We start from the raw sequence: 15,662 nt of genomic DNA, 5'->3' as shown, positions 1-15,662 counted from the left end.
GGATTCAGACACGGCTAGATCTAGGGCCCAGATTCTAGAGACTCAAACAATATCAGTAAAGCTCTGTTTCCCCGTCTTTCAGTCCGTTTTCCTCTAAGTATTGGCTTAAGGATCAGAAGTCATCTCCATGTCAAGGGAAAGGTGGCCTCTGAAAGCCAAAAGGTACATCCTTTCACCTTGGGGGTTGGGCGGGGGAGGAAGGAAGTCCTATTTTTAGGAGCCGCATGTAAAATGTCCTAGGAGAAGTCTGGTCGGAGCTGCTTGGATTACATGCCCACCTGGATCGATCTCAGTTAATCGGGCGTCAGGTGCCGACGTGGTCTGGGTTTGGATCCTAGGTCCACTCCTGTGTGGGTGAGCCGGGGGTCGAGAGCACGGCAATTCTCTTCAAAGAAGCAGATGCTAGACAGATCAAAAAAAAAGAGAAAAAAAATCGATGTCATCTATAGTTACACTATTTTAATAACATCCTAATTGTCCCACGACTTCCCCAGGCATGCCTTTCTCTGCTGGAAGGATAATCTTCCGAAACGGCCACCGTAACTCTCTGCCTGACCTCCTTAAAGCCTGAAGTAGCTCCTTAGACTCTGGCTCCACACCCACCTCTCAGTCTGATTTCTCCCCAGACGGCCCTCATGGCCGAAGCTCCAGCCATTATGAATTGCTTGCAGTTCCCCGAACATACGAGATTATTTCATGTCTCAGGCTCCACGCACAGTATCCCTGCTTGTTCCCTCCCCCAGCCCCATGACCTCCTTCCAAGAGGTAACCCACCCTCGCTTCCTCTCCAAGCCCGTCCTACACCCCTCGGGTCGGATCGACCTGCCTGTGCCCTGTGCACTCCTCTGTCCCGTTTAGACATTTGCTTGCATACCATGTGGGCTCTGAGGACCTGTGTGCTCCTACAGGACAGGGCTTGAGCCTTCCCCAACCTTATGTGTCTGGTAATTGCCTGACAGATGACAAGGACCTAATGAGCACTTTTAAGAGAGTGAAAGAGGAAGGCAGAAAAGAAAGAAAGAAAGGGAGGAAAGGGGCAGATTTCCCGGGGCCTGTCCTGTCCTCCAGATGATAAACGCATCTTGAAAACTGTGTGGTGGGCAAAAGGCCCCAGCTCTGTTGCCTCAGTCAAAGCAACGACTAACGGCCACGTTGGAAGGCAGGTAGATGAAGGGACCTTGGGAAGCAGGGGCACAAAGGCCTTTGTGGTGTCCTTCGTGGTGCGTGTGGACCAGTGTGGACCGGCCGCTCATCCCACCCATGGGAGAAGCATCCTCTCCAGTAAAGCACTGTGGCTTGCTCGTTCCTGGCTCGCTTCCTGCTGGGCAGCCATGGGGAGAAGAGAATTACCAAGGTGACCTAATTCTCTGCGGAAAGCCTTCCCCGTCATAGGTCTGCGGGTATTTGAATTACGCCTGACCCCAGGAGCCCTCGCCCAGGCACAGCTGCAGCCCCCAGTGGACTGTCACTGTGGCTGTAAAGACTCATCTAAGCTTGTGGTTATCTCCAGAGCCTGACATCACACTGATCATTAAGCAACGGAGGGGAGCCACAGCTGGGCGTTGCCATGGCAACCTGCACCGGCTTCGCCTGCTGAGCTTGGTAACAGGAGCGTTTTATTATGGGTCATTAAGGGCAAAAGGCTTCATTTACATTACTTCCTGTAAAATCCTATTATTTCAGGTGTTATACTCCACCGCCATCCAGCCATCCACGCGGCGCTTCTAAAAGGAACCGTAACTGTGGGTTATTAGGCAGAGTCACAGTTATGACCTTCAGGTAAACGGTGACGCACAGCTTTTACAAATGAGAAAAGCGTTTCGGTGGAGGGGTGTGGGGTAAAGAGGCCTCCAGCGTTCTCTGAAGGCAGAGAATTCTTGTCCTGAAAAGCGAAACGTCTTTCTTTCTGTGGTCTGTTCCCCGCGGCCCGCGTCGCTCTGTGGACTGCCGTCGGCAAGGATTCATGGGTCCCGTGATCTGCTGAATACTTATCAGCGGATCTGACGCCACTGTTTTATTATTATTATTATCACTATTATTATTATTATGGCAGGAACACTTAACACGAGATCTACCTTCCTAACGAACGTCTGAGTGTTGCTGACTGTGGCACGGTCTTGCACGGCTCTCTAGAATTTTTCTCTTGCACAACTGAAACTCGCGGCCCGTTGATTAATCACAGCCCATTTCCCCCTCCCGCCCCCGGCAACCACCATTCATTCCACTGATTCTACGATCGCGACCCTTTTAGATACACCTTATCAGCGGAATCACGTGCTCTTCGTCCTTCTGTGACTTGGCCTCCTCCTCCTTCTCCTCCTCCTCCTCCTCTTCCTCAGCTGCTGAGTCCCAGGCATCTCTCGTCCCAGACGAACCTTTTCTTCCCAGCTGTACCAAATCCAGGAAATGGCATCTCCCGTCACTACGTAATGCACTTAACGCTCTAGAAGAGCTTCTCTCTTATGAAGCTGTGCCTCGGAGGAGGTGGATGAGGTGTTCAGCCTCCGCCGGTGTCTTTCTGAAGCCCAAGCCACCGGCATTCCAGGCCGACCTGGGGCTGACTAACAGCGATCGCCTCTGAACGGTGCTAGTGTGAGTCTGCTTGGGGGAAGGACCTGAGAAGGTCATTCGTTCACCGACAGCTCTATCTGCTGCGGATAATTAGGGATATCAGTTGTACAGAGGCAAGGCCCACCAATGCCACAGAATACACTCAAGCTTCTCAATCCCTGTGGCCTAACGATAGCTCATTTAGGCTTTTCTGAATGTTCGCAGATCCTCTCGTGACCAAGAAAATTCCGAGACGACAGCCGAGAACTGGAGAGAAAGAGCAAAGTCATGCGTAGATCTTCTAAGTTAATGTAGTACAGTCAGGAACACGTGAGATGCTCCCCTCCTCAGAGAACCGCTCGCTAAGTGAATGGAACACGGGCATGTCATTGAATTAGTTCCCGATTTCACTGGCTTTTTATACCATCCTCCTAGGACAGCAGTGATTGACTTCAGATGCCTCAAAGTGGAGCAGTGGCCAGCAAGTGGGTGAGGGTCAATGCTTTGCTTATAAAAAAAGATGCTACAGATTTGCTGGAGCATATTTTTTAAAATACATTTTCCCTCTATTAATGTTCACTGGAGCCGCTGTAGCTAGGACAAGTAGATTTTTATGTCCAATTCCAATCTTCTAACTGTGGAATGACGGCGTCTCTACTTTAAACGGTTCAATCTCTTCCCTTAGGGTTGAGTGACGCAAAGCCGGGCACAGGCGAACTAAGACAATCGGTGGACGTCCCGGGGTGTATGCCCTAGGGCGACAGGCGATCAGAGATGTGGGCTCAGTGCAGACTTCCTGCCGAGTGGCGTGAGCCAACACTCAGCACTTCTGGCAAACCTTCAAGCCCAAAAGACACCACCCGAGGGGTATGATGCTCAGATGATTTTACGACTTGCTTTTCTCGCCCCGGAGAAGGGGAGCAGGCTCGGTCAGATTTGGAAAATGGGGTTGAGCTGTAGACATGCAATCAGAATGTGTAAGCGTATGCCGTCTGTAGAACAGAGGTGAAGATGACGTTTAACTGCTGTTTTTTATACAGTAGTTACTGCCGGTCTGAAGAGTTGCAGCTACCTATATGTCAAACACTCCTTTAAACAGATTCCCATTCGGGAAGTGCCCTGTTTTAGGAGGCGAATCTTCCGGCTCCCTAAATCAATGAGTGTACAAGGAATTATAATTAAAAGAGGCACAGCTCTGAGGACAGGGGTTTCATAGTCAACTCCCAAAGGCCAGATTAAAATATTGGATTTAATCATAAATTATTGTCCCAAATCCCCAGCTTTGCCTCTGGTGTATTTACAGTTAACTCTCGTGAAGTTTTATTTATAAGTAAGGAACTTTCTTGAACAACTGAATAAAAATGGTATTTATACATAAAATTAATCCTTTGTAACCCGTATTTTACATTTCCTTATCCAGAGTACACGGGATCATTTCTGTGTGCACTACTAAAATAAAATTTGTATATTTACTATTATAAGCAGAGCATACAAAGATCATATTTGAGCAATGTCAATATCTTAGACACAATAATGAAGATAAAGGAGAAGGAAATTAAAAAACGATTCAATAAGCTGGAAATAGTTTCTTTCAAATTAGTGGCACTGTTTACTTCTATCTATGCCCCTCCATTGCTTACTCCGGGCTCCTAAATAGGAAAAGAATGATTATGCTATGCATTGCCAAAAATTACGACAGATTGATACTATGACTGTTTGAACAACACGAACTAATTTAATTAACTTATCCATTACATTCTAAATTATTAAAAAATAAAACAATTCTGCTCTGAATTAAAGGACCGAGCTGCCTGCAGACATGACTTACTAAGGTTCTTCTCTTTCATGTTATTAGTTCTTGTTATTAGTTCTGGAGAAAATCATTACAACCACTTTCCCAGGCCTGTCTCTCCTCAGTTCCTGAAGTAACAGTCATACTTGTCATTTAACACTGGGCCTGTGAAACACAAAAGAGTGAAAAGTGTAATTATTTTGATTTTTTGGCATAGGTAAAACTTGAATCATCTTTTATTATTTTGTAAAAGTCATATCCATTTATGAGTGTAAACGTAAGCTAACACTTGAACCCTGGTTCCACATTTCTGTTCGTACTACTTACTTCAAATCACCTGATTCTGTACCTTTTACTAATATATGTGACTAACCGATACGTGACCTGAGTGTGAGACCCTCCATTCTTTAATTGGATAAAATGGTCAAAGGGTCAAGACACAGTCCACTTACAAAAAATCTTTATAGGCTCAGTGGGAATCAACAGGTGCCAAAGCTTGAAGAGACCATTTAAGTCCCAGCCATCACCAGTGCTGATTAGCAAAGGGATCTACAAACAAAATTTCAAGCATTATCTGTATAGAGTAATGATTTTGAATTGTTCACATAGAGCCTAGAACTTAAGATTTTTAAGGGCCTCACAGACATCACCTTTGATTTCTGCAGCATCTTAATAGGGTCTTAGGAGTCTGACATCCTGATTCTCAAGCACAGACGGGAACACTAAGGTTAGTAGGCATTGCATTTATTCTGGGAACGCATTAAGCCATATTATTTTTTACTTCATTCGCATTTCATTTTCGAGTACCTCACGAACATAGGACTGAACTGATCATGCATCAGGCCAAGGTGCACACACTGTCAGCATTCATCTGAGGAAGGTCCTTCATTTATTACTTTTGTCCTCTTGTCTCATCTCCAATCCCATGTCCCTCCCTGCCCTACTGGAAAAATGTATAAAAGTATGTGCTGTCCTTCCAGTTTTACCGTATGTAAGGGTACACAGTTATGAACAGGAATTTTGTCCCTGGAAATATACCCCGGAGAAGAGCTTGTACACATTCACAAGGAGCCGTGCACCTATTTGTTTCTCACGGCGATGTTTGGGAGCAGTGAAGAGTTTGGAGCCACCTCCCCCCGTCACTAAGTAAATAGATCTGTAAAATATGGCTCAGGTACATGACAGAATACTATGTAACGGTCAGAGGCAATGAGTTAAATTCACATAGAGTAACGTGAAACAGAATGAGATGGAGAGCACAATGTCGTTTGTGTAAACTTTTCAAACCAGACACAAAGAAACAATGCTAAGTATTTCTCAGATATGTGTTTGTTTATCTCTCGTTTTTAAGGGAAAAAAAATGGAAATAGTTTAAGAATGAAGGAAAGGAAGAAAAGTAAAACATGTGAGGGTAAGAGAGAAATTAAACCACGGGGTCTACAGAGAGAAATAATTAACTATGCACCCACAGAGTGCTAAGTTCCTTCCATTCATTCTTCATTCAAACTTACAACACCCTTACGAGGAAGATACTATCATTTCTTCTACTAGGAGTTGAGGCAAAGGAGGCTCGGAAAGGCCGAATGTCTCACCCAGGGGTTCCTTGCAAGGCAGTGCAGATCCGGTTTACAAGTGCAGGACACCTGGCCCAAGCCTCACCAGGCAGTTAGAAAATCACCCTGAGAGCAGACTGTTCCTTAGAAATTCTCCCGTAGCTGGGTTTCCCTGTTAGAATCCTATGCTCAGCTCTCGACTGTCAATTATTTTTGTTTCCTGGATTACAGGAAGTGGGTATTAAAAGTAGAAGACAGAAGTATAACCGACATTGATAGATATCGTCTGCTCTGGCAGATAAACACACTTGTATCTGCTTTACATGTTAGTGTTTCATTCATTTGGTTACCGTGGCGTGACATCCAAAGAAACAAAGGAGCCTGGGTGCACTGTGAAAACTTAGGGGCTGGATGCGGAAAGGTAAGAAAATAGGTGTGCAACGTGGTGACTCATCCGTGGTCCTCGCTGTACCTGAAAACCCGGTTCGACCCCACCTGCCACCTCTCCTTAAACTCCTTAGATTGTTCTCAGTAGATTCTTAAGCGTGCAGCAGCATGCCTTCTGTTTCTTAGAAATACAAACCATTCTGTAGGCGACCTTGAAAACATTTAAGAACAACGTTAATTAACCAGAGTAATCAATTACATTTCCATAAGTTTTATGCGATGCTTCCAGGTTCTTAGAGATTACATTTAACAATGATGAAATTTCACATAAGTGTGTGTGTGTGTGTGTGTAAAAACAAGCCATGCGTCTATCATTTCTTTTCTTTATAATCGCTCTGAAAGGTGTCTTTTGAGAGCTCTAGCAGGGACGGCACGGACAGTTTCCGATCAATAAAAGAACAAGGAGAAAGACGGGCGGGGTGGCTCCACCAACACCACCGAATAATATGGCGCTTCTCGTTTTTCCATCAAATGTGTTCAGTATGCAACACCGAGAAAGAAAGAGACAATTTAACGGGGAGCCACAATGAGAATTATGGTCAACTGATAATCTCATATAAATCCTCAAAAGCTAGGGGGGAAAAAAGACATTGTGAGGGTGTGGTGGAAGGGGGGATCAAATTCGTCTTAGATGAACTTTGAGATTCACATCTCTCCAGAAATACAAAAAGAATCAAATAGTAATAACAGAGGGCATATTTAACACTTTCTATCACTTGGAAATTTACTAATACCTATTATAAATACCTTTATATTCTACTAAGAAGACTCTAATTAAAGAATTCCACATGGAATCCATTTCTTCATGTACAGTAATGATTATGTTTTCAGGGTTATGAACCTCTTTAAAAATTTGTTGAAAGTTATGAGCCATCTTTTTTCCAAATGCATCCATTTACATAAAATTATAAGAATTCATAAATCTAAAACCCAAGGACTTAGACTAGAAAGACCAAATTGATAGGCTATGTAGCAACTCATTCTAAATTTTCTCTACCGATTCTTTTTATAAAATTTTCTAAGAAACGTCTTGACTTTTGCCAGTTTCTCAGTGCTCACATATTATAGAAAATGAAAACCAATCACCCTACTTCAGGCAAGGTCCAATTGTGACATAATTAGATTTTATTTATTTTACCAGAGCTGCGGCTGAATTCTGCATATCACGTCAGAGCCACATGCTAACTTTATGTCATAGATACTCTCGTAAACTATGACTTCAATATGATGGAATGTAGAGGAATTAATTTCTCTACTCATAGAGACATAGGAGAGACTCATCCGCAAATCTGTCTGGTTCTCGAGTTCATGCCGTTAATTAATCTCCTATGGGGCTTCCTGACAAACATGCTTTAAGGCGTTAATGAAGCCTTCTAGACGAGCTCAACAGTCTAAGGCCTGCCTCATTCGAAAATAGCCTACGAGGTGTTCATGCCGTCTGCCTTTCGGGCAATGCCTGCCTTTCCCGCCTCTTTACAAATCTCTAGATCCAGATGGGTTGCCACCAGTCCCCTGTCCAGCCACCCTGAGTCCTCCCATCCTCATGGAAAAAAAGGTCGATATGCAGAAGTAGAGGTTTTCAGACTGTTAACCAATCTGACTCGCTCTTTTTCAGATCTTTTCAAGGCTATTATGATAATTATGTCCAGCGAGGCTCTGAAGGCTTATTTAAATCGAGGCGATTTTCATCCATCCACATCCCCCGTCTGCTCTGCTCTCCGGGTTCTTGTGGCTGCTGTTTTGAGCTGTGAATCTAGTTTGGCTGATGGACAATAATAAGCAATGTGTCCTTGCTTTGTCTCCAATATAACTCAGCTGTCGATCATAGCACAAAACCTTGATTTTGTCTACGGACGTGTGTCGGCCGGCTTGTGAGAACTGCAGGTGGTTATTGTCTACGAAAGCGGGTGGACTGCTACGCTTTACACATATGTAACTGAATTTTAAAAAAATCTTTCTTTCAAGCGACTTCAATCCCTGATTTGTTTTCAATTGGGAAAAAGAATATCAGATACATGATCGTCCATGAGAACTATATTTTGGCAGGCACGATTTGCAGTTCAGTATCTTTCTTGGTCAGGGCGGTTTTTAAGAAGCAATTCTGTTATCTGTTCAACTGATGTGTTTCTTCTTTGACTTCCATACAAGCTTTATGCCTGTTTTCAAAATCTTCAGGTCATTTTTCTTCTATTGCTTTAAAGCATAAGGAACCACATGTACCAGATTACAAAGTACGTTCTTGCCTTCCAAGTGAGTTAAACCTATTCCCTCCTTCATAACAAACAGCGAGCCCAGCGAATGTCCAAAAAAATTCCACAGTAAGGAACAGACCTTCATATTCATGTGGCTTTCCAGGGTCTTTCCGAGCCATCTTGGAATCCAGGACAAACAATAATTTGTTGCTCTCAGAGCTGTCTCCACCGGGTGACCCTGTCTGCTACATTTGGGCAGAGAATGAGGGTCGGTCAGGTCCCTGAGCATACTGGGTTGAAAAATGACCCCATCCCCTCCCAATTCATGTCCTCTTGGAACCTCAGAATGTAACCTTATTTAGAAATAGTGCCTTTGCAGAAGTAATTGGTTGAGACCAGGTCGTACTGGGTTACAGTGGGCAGTAAATCCAATGACTTATGTCTTTGTAAGAGGAAAGACAGAGACACAAAGAAGAGGCAAGGATTGGAGAGACGCAGCTACAGGCCGAGGATTACCGGAACCCTCCAGAAACTAGGAAGAGGCCAGGCGAGCTCTTCTCTCCACCCTTCAGAGCGAGCAACGCCCCGTCGGTACCTTCATGTTAGACGTCTCGCCTACAGAACTTGGAGAGAGCACGTTTCCGTAGCCGGTTAAAGCCGCCTTCGGCACGAATGCGCCAAGGAGCTTGTGAACGGTGTTATCAAAGGGGAGCGATGAGAGTCGGGGCCGTCCAGACCCTCGGGACCCCTGGACTGTGGGCAGCGGGCGAGAAGGGCGACCGGGATGCTAGGACACAGGGACCAGAGATGGGATGATCTCGTTTCAAGCGGACGGGTGAATGCTAAGGCGGTGAGGAGAACGCAGACCTGGCTACGGCTGGCTCGGGGCCGCGGGTGAGAGAGCGGACTTCGGGAAGGCACTGGCCAGGAGGACCTCGGGAAGCCGCGCGCCGCCCCCGCCACGGCGGCACGCGCAGACACAGGACCGCCGAGCCCGGCCTGGGGAGTTTGCACATAGCTCAACAATAGCAAACGAAGGGTTTTTACCATGGATTGTGGAAAGTGGTTCTTTGCTTTGGGAAATCCAAGGTCAGGACCGGAGTCCAGACTCCGCCCTGTTCCCGGGAGCACCATCTTCCACTGGGAAGCACGGGTGTTGGGGGGGATTAAGCACACTGAGCTGACGATGGAAGGAGTCTGTCAGGAGAGAGACGTGCCGGCTTGTTCCTTCTGTACCCTCCGTCCATCTTTGTTTCCCAAATTCAACCCCGCTTTTCAGAAAGAGCGGCAGAAGTATGACCCTTCCCTCTCTCCCGTTGGTTTAGGGAGCAGAAAAAAAAAAGAGAATTGAACAGAAACAGGGAGTGGTTGTGAAGTTTCCAATTCTATCCCTTTGTACTCTTATTCCCGATTTTAAAAATTGCTGACTCAATGTTTACCTGTCCTTCCTTCCTATAGTGGTCTAAGAGTTATGTCTGCCATAACTTTTGGACAGCCATTAGGGCTGGGGTTTGAAATAAAGTAAAGATGCTATTTCCTTTTTTTTTAAGAGAGGAATAAGCTATAAGTATCTTTAATACACAGTGTTTCAAGCGTGAGTTCCTTATTCCGTTATGAAGAAGCTTCAATACTTATTTTTATTTGGCAATTACTGAAAAATGATGTAAGACTGTGTAAAGGTTATCTGCCATCTATTGAAATGACCACCTTAGAGATTTCTAATTAAACCAATGTGCTGGGGCAGTATCGTGGTCGAATGTCACCTGCCTAGAATACGGCTTAGCTTACCAGAATCAGACAGAAAGACCTGCAAGTCATAAGCAGGTACGAAGCGAATGGCATCATGTTTCTTTTCGAGTTAAATTTATCCAACATTTCGACAGCATAAGAGAAAAGATATGCTTTCAACTAAGACAAAAGTTAGTACGCGCTAGCAGAAACGTTGGCGCTTGTGAGTCCTGGGTTTAGCGAGACAAGGACTTGACCTCCAGGACTCGGCGGTGGGTTGAGGAGGAAGGGGCGAGGGAGGAAGCCACCGCTGATGTCATACCTGGTCAAAGATAGCTCTTCTTGGGGAAGAAAGACGTGGTCGGGCCTCATGTCGGAGGAAAAATCAGGATCTGCGGCAAATCTAACGATGACATGTGCTTTTATCGTATTTTATGCAAAAATTAAGGCAATCGATGGAAAATAATCAAGTGGAGTCACCTCGGTCTTCTGCTAACATTCCCGGACTCCCTTCAGGAGCAGTGGTGACAGACTGGAGTTTAATGGCCTGTTCCGCCGGTCATTCACGCTCATCGGCGTGACACGATCGGGCTGTTTCTTCTTCCCCCCGACTCCAGTCCCCACAAAAAGAGATAACCCCTCACCGAGGAAACTCTGTTAGCTGCTGAGGGGCTTGGTGTGAAGATTTCAATATTATGGGATAAAAGGAATTGTTGCATAGTCCTGTGTCTTAGACGTTCAGATATTTAAAGTCGTACTTTGTGACCAGGTATGATGAAAATTCCCCTGGTTTCCTTTGCAGAAGGAACTCGAGCCTCTCTGAGGCCCTGACTGGTATGGTTGGGAGGCTCCTGGCTGTTTCCTTCCAGAACTATTATGTAGCCCTACCCACACACTTCCTGCCCTAGTCCCAGGCCTGGACGCTGAGTGCGTGATCCCTGGCAAAGGCAGGTGAGCCGTCAGACTATAACCCACATTTTAGTTTGCATAACTCAACTCTCCTTACCAACCTCCCCTCGAAACTCCAGCGGGTGCAACTTTCTGAGCTGAACTGTTATCCCAGCCTCAGTATCTCATTTTCTTTCTCATTTCTCATTCTTCGCTGTTCGAGCTCAGCAATTAAATGACAGAGAACTTGAATTTTTCGTAATGGGGACTACCAGCTATGAAAAGGTTGACTCGTGTCTTAAAGACATTGAAATAGGCTCAATACATTGTGTCTTTCTATTCTTTTCATTAAATATCTTAGTCTGATGTAAGTGGAGTATTGTAGAGCAATGTTTGTCAAACTTTAGCATGCTGCATGGGTTAAAATCATTTGGGAAACTTATTTAAACCCAGACTGCTGGGCCCAGGCCTGGGTTTCTGATTCAGAAGGTCTGGGATGGGACCCAAGGATTTGCATTTCTAATCGACTTCCAGGTAAAGGTGCCAGTCTAAGAGAATCCCAGTTGTAGCAAAAAGGCCAGACAGATACCTGTGAGGCGGGGCTAGGGTGACTAACTCATCCTGGTTTGCCCGGGACTTTCCCAGGTGTTGTACCAAAAGTCCTACATTCTAGCAACTCCTTCAGTTTGGGGCAAAACAGGACAGCCGGTCACTCTAGGCAAGGCCAAAAATATTTCTAGTTTGAATAGAAATTGTGTAGTTCTTAACATTTCCAACAACCATTTTCAGGTTTGCTGTGTTATGACTTTAGATGATCAGAGGGATTTTTTTTTTTTTTAAATCACTAGGTTTAAGATGCTCCACGCACCTGGTATCCATATTTCCGGAAATGGTCTCACGGTATTCTGTGACAGCAGCAATGAGCCCGAAGGCCCCAAAGCTCTGGGAGGCACCGTGTTAGCACTTTGCATATATTATGTCTAATTCCTACAACAGTACAGCGTATTATAAATCACGGCTAATACAGATGGGAAACGAAGCTCACAGCAGTTACAGGTGGCCCTGCCGCTGGGCCGTGAGCCCAGATCCTGCTCCCTTACGATGAGCTGAGTGATTATTTGTTGTTTCGAGGGTTTGACAGTTGCCATCATTCCATTGGTACAGACATTCAAAGCCAGTCACATGACCTGTGCACTAAATCCGAAGATACGGCGCACTGGCGTCTCCTCCTGCAGGGACAACGGGTCTGCAGACGCGCTTTCCTCAATGAGGAAGAAACTGACGGAAGCAGGAAAAGAGATACTTATGCTTTTTGAAGTTAAAAAAAAATTGTTATCAAAAAGCATTCATTGTCATATTGAGTTATTTCACCTGTATGAGGCACAGTATAATAGAGAATAAAATTTGACGGAATATGTCTAAGTATAATGTGATCAATTTATCAATCTCTTTATCACATTGCAACAGTTATGTCATTACTTATTGCAAAAAAGTAAATAAATAAAAGACCCAGACTTCCTCTTCTCCTCCGGGGGCACCTTCGACTCATCACGTGTACCTGCCGATGAGTCGAGCCTCACGTCCTTGTCCCGTGAGACCTCCAACAGCTGGATGAAACTCTCTCTGCGGGTTCCAGCCCCGTCCTTCCCGCTCGAAGGCGACCACCTTCCACCCTTCCACCTGCTCAGGCCCAGGAACAGCTCCTTCTCTTTTGAAGGAGAAGAGCCCTCTACCCATCCTGTGGGAGATTTCAAAACCTTTTTTTTTTTTTTTTTTTTTTTTTAAGATGAGGAACAGAAAACCTGGCCAAAATCTGTCTCTTTTCCCCTGGGCTCCTCACCCTGGTCATTTCATTCTGGCCAGAAAAACGACCTCGTCGACTCACTCGACTCACCTGCTTCCTGTATTCAGCGCCTCGCAGGGAGCACACGGCTATGACCGTGCAAATCGTCACTTCTCGAAAACGCCCTTCGCTCTCCCCTTTGCCCTCGCTTGGGGCCGGCCTTGCACTCACCGGCTTCTCCCCCTTTCTCCCTCCGCCCTCGCACACCTGTGCGCCCACCCCCTTCATCATCACGCCCTTTGGACATCAGCTTTGGGGCAGCATCGCACAGTCTTAGGAACAAAGCCTCAGGGTCTGTTGACCACAGACAGACACAGAATTTCGGTCAAACCAAAGATAACATCTTGACCTCAGCTGCGTTTCGGCTCCACACCCATGAAGGCGGAATGATCCCAGAGGCCACCTCCCCTCGAAACCAGACCGAATGACGCCATGACTGACATCAGGTCTGGACGCAATGACCAACTGCCTCCTCCTCTAACCCTGACCATTGGCATGGCCCCCGACCCGAACTCCCTCAGCCGCCATGGCTAATAATCTTGCCCCTGCATGACCCATTCCCTAGGGATAGCTGGGAGCCAGCCTTTGAGCGCTAGCTCACCTTGGCGCCGTTTCCTTAAATAAACGTTTCCTCTCTTTGCTGCAAACCCCTGCCCATACCTGGTTTGGCGCTGATGCCCACAGACAAACAAGTCCCCTTTTATTTCAGTAAAATCGAAATAGGTTCTTTGCTTCATCCGTAGATTTTGTGGCTTCGAAGGGGCACTCTTCGCATTTTCGTTACTCGGAACATATTCAGGCTCGTTGGGATGTCGGGGGACTTGCTTGATCACGTCCTTGCGCCGATGTTCTCTGTGCTCAGACTCTGCCCGTGTGCGCATGAGCTTTATGGTCCGTGCACGGTGTGAATCGCTTCACAGTCACTGCTGTTTCTTTCTTGATTTCCGTTAAACACAATTACTGAAATTGTTGAGTTTTGTTTCTAACCACGAGAAAATGAAAGTGGTGAAGGCGAAAGCTCTTCAGGAGGCCTAGCCCCGTGAGCCTGCTCCCGGCAAGGGCGAACACCTACGTACGATCCCCCGCTCCCAGCAGGATAAACTCACGTGAGCCGGGCCCAAGGACGCCTGCTCAGGGCAGGAAAATCCAGGGAGAAAAACAGCTTCTCTGACCCCAAAGCAGAGTTTGTGGAGCGTTACTGATCACTCCCAGCATCACCTCAAGCCTACGGCCTTCTTGGCTCTGAGCCCGGGTCGTCGCCTACCTCACTTTTGTGACCCGGTCTTACATGCATGCGATCTTTGTCCCCAGGAGCGGCTGGCTCAGTCTTTGCCCGTAGTTCGTGACGGGAGCTGATTACCACGTAACTTTTATTTTCCCGCAAATCTGGGATGAACGGGGAAGGTGAAACTATGCACACAGTCATGCCCCAGAGTGAGGTCTGTGTTGGGGAGACTTTCAAAGAACGAGAACAGGGCTGGAGAGGAAGTGGGTGACAGGGGTCCTGGAGTCCAGCAAACACGGCAACCTCCATTGTCCCCGGCTCAGCAAACAGCAACCGCAGAAGCTTCTCTTTTGGCCACCATTTAAAAGTCTACTGTCTTGAACCAGACACCAGGCAAAGAGACAACATTTGTTTTATTTTATTTTATTTTTTCATAATCAAATAAGAAGGATCATTAACAGAAAACAGACTAAGCATAAAGGCCCAACATCGTAAAAGGTTTTTACTTAATACACGTCTCAGAAACAAAGTAAAAATGTCCTAACAACATTCAGCATTTCAAATTAATCGTGGCAACTGTAAGAAACCAGCAACAAACGGGTTTTTGTAGTTGTTGTTTTGTTTTGTTTTTATAAAATGCAAAATGCCTTTTGCTGTTTGCTCATATGATCAAAATGTCCCCCCCCCCTTTTTTTTTTTGGCAAAGACAGCAAGCAGATGCTATTTTAAACTCAAAACTGAACCAGATACAAGCTGCGGCTGGTTTCTTCCTCCTCGTTAGGGCTTAAACCAGCAGGAGCCCCCAGGCCCTGGGCCTGCCTCGGGTCATTTCCTGACCACAAAGCAGGAATTTCAGAGGCAAGGACATGGGCAGCTTCGACATCTTTGTTTTAGAGCAGCAAGGGCACAGCCTTTCATCTGAAGTTCCGGTTACCAAGTTCCAAGGAATATGATCTTTTAGCCAATAACCCATCTCGGTATCGTCCCAGAGAGTTGTAATAGCAGACACAAGTTTGTCAATCAAGTGTGCAAAATATACCACTTCTCCCCCAACACTTCTTTCTGGGAAAAAAAAAAAAAGTTCTTTCCAGAAAGCAAGGAATTGCAACGGAGAAATTCTTTCTAACCGGTGAGCAGCATGCAGAAACAGTATTTCAATTAAAATGCCAGTTTGGTGACATCTGTTTAATCACTAACAGATTACACTTTCTGGATTGAATAACTGAAGATCACCCAGAAAGTTAAATAAGGAGAGTTTGGTTCAGAAACACAGATTAGAGAATTAGACCGATTGATCATTTAATTTTCCGAACTATATTCAGGAAGTCTAGGATCGTTTAATCTGGCCTGTGCTAACATTTCTATTTCACTATCTAGGAAGAGAAATGCTCTGCTAAGCAAATTAAGAATTGTGTAATAAAATTATATAATGCATTTCAACCTG

General features: G+C 45.6%; 1 long non-coding RNA gene across 2 annotated transcripts; it reads right to left on the bottom strand.

Annotated features, from left to right (window-relative positions):
* Positions 1–4,259: 4,259 nt before the first annotated feature.
* On the bottom strand, positions 4,260–14,288 carry LOC118609398. 2 transcript variants are annotated; one of them, XR_004953416.1, is made up of 4 exons: positions 13,654–14,288; positions 10,585–12,428; positions 4,795–6,493; positions 4,260–4,507 (listed from the first exon to the last, which is right to left on the bottom strand). It is a non-coding gene; the product is annotated as an uncharacterized LOC118609398 (long non-coding RNA). The 2 variants fall into 2 exon arrangements; XR_004953417.1 differs by having other exon boundaries at positions 12,019–12,428.
* Between the last annotated feature and the right edge of the window lie 1,374 nt (positions 14,289–15,662).

This window comes from Rousettus aegyptiacus, unplaced genomic scaffold (assembly GCF_014176215.1).
Source record: "Rousettus aegyptiacus isolate mRouAeg1 unplaced genomic scaffold, mRouAeg1.p scaffold_m13_p_11, whole genome shotgun sequence".
In the NCBI taxonomy this organism is placed as follows: domain Eukaryota; kingdom Metazoa; phylum Chordata; class Mammalia; order Chiroptera; family Pteropodidae; genus Rousettus; species Rousettus aegyptiacus.
This window is presented reverse-complemented; position numbering and strand designations above follow the sequence as displayed.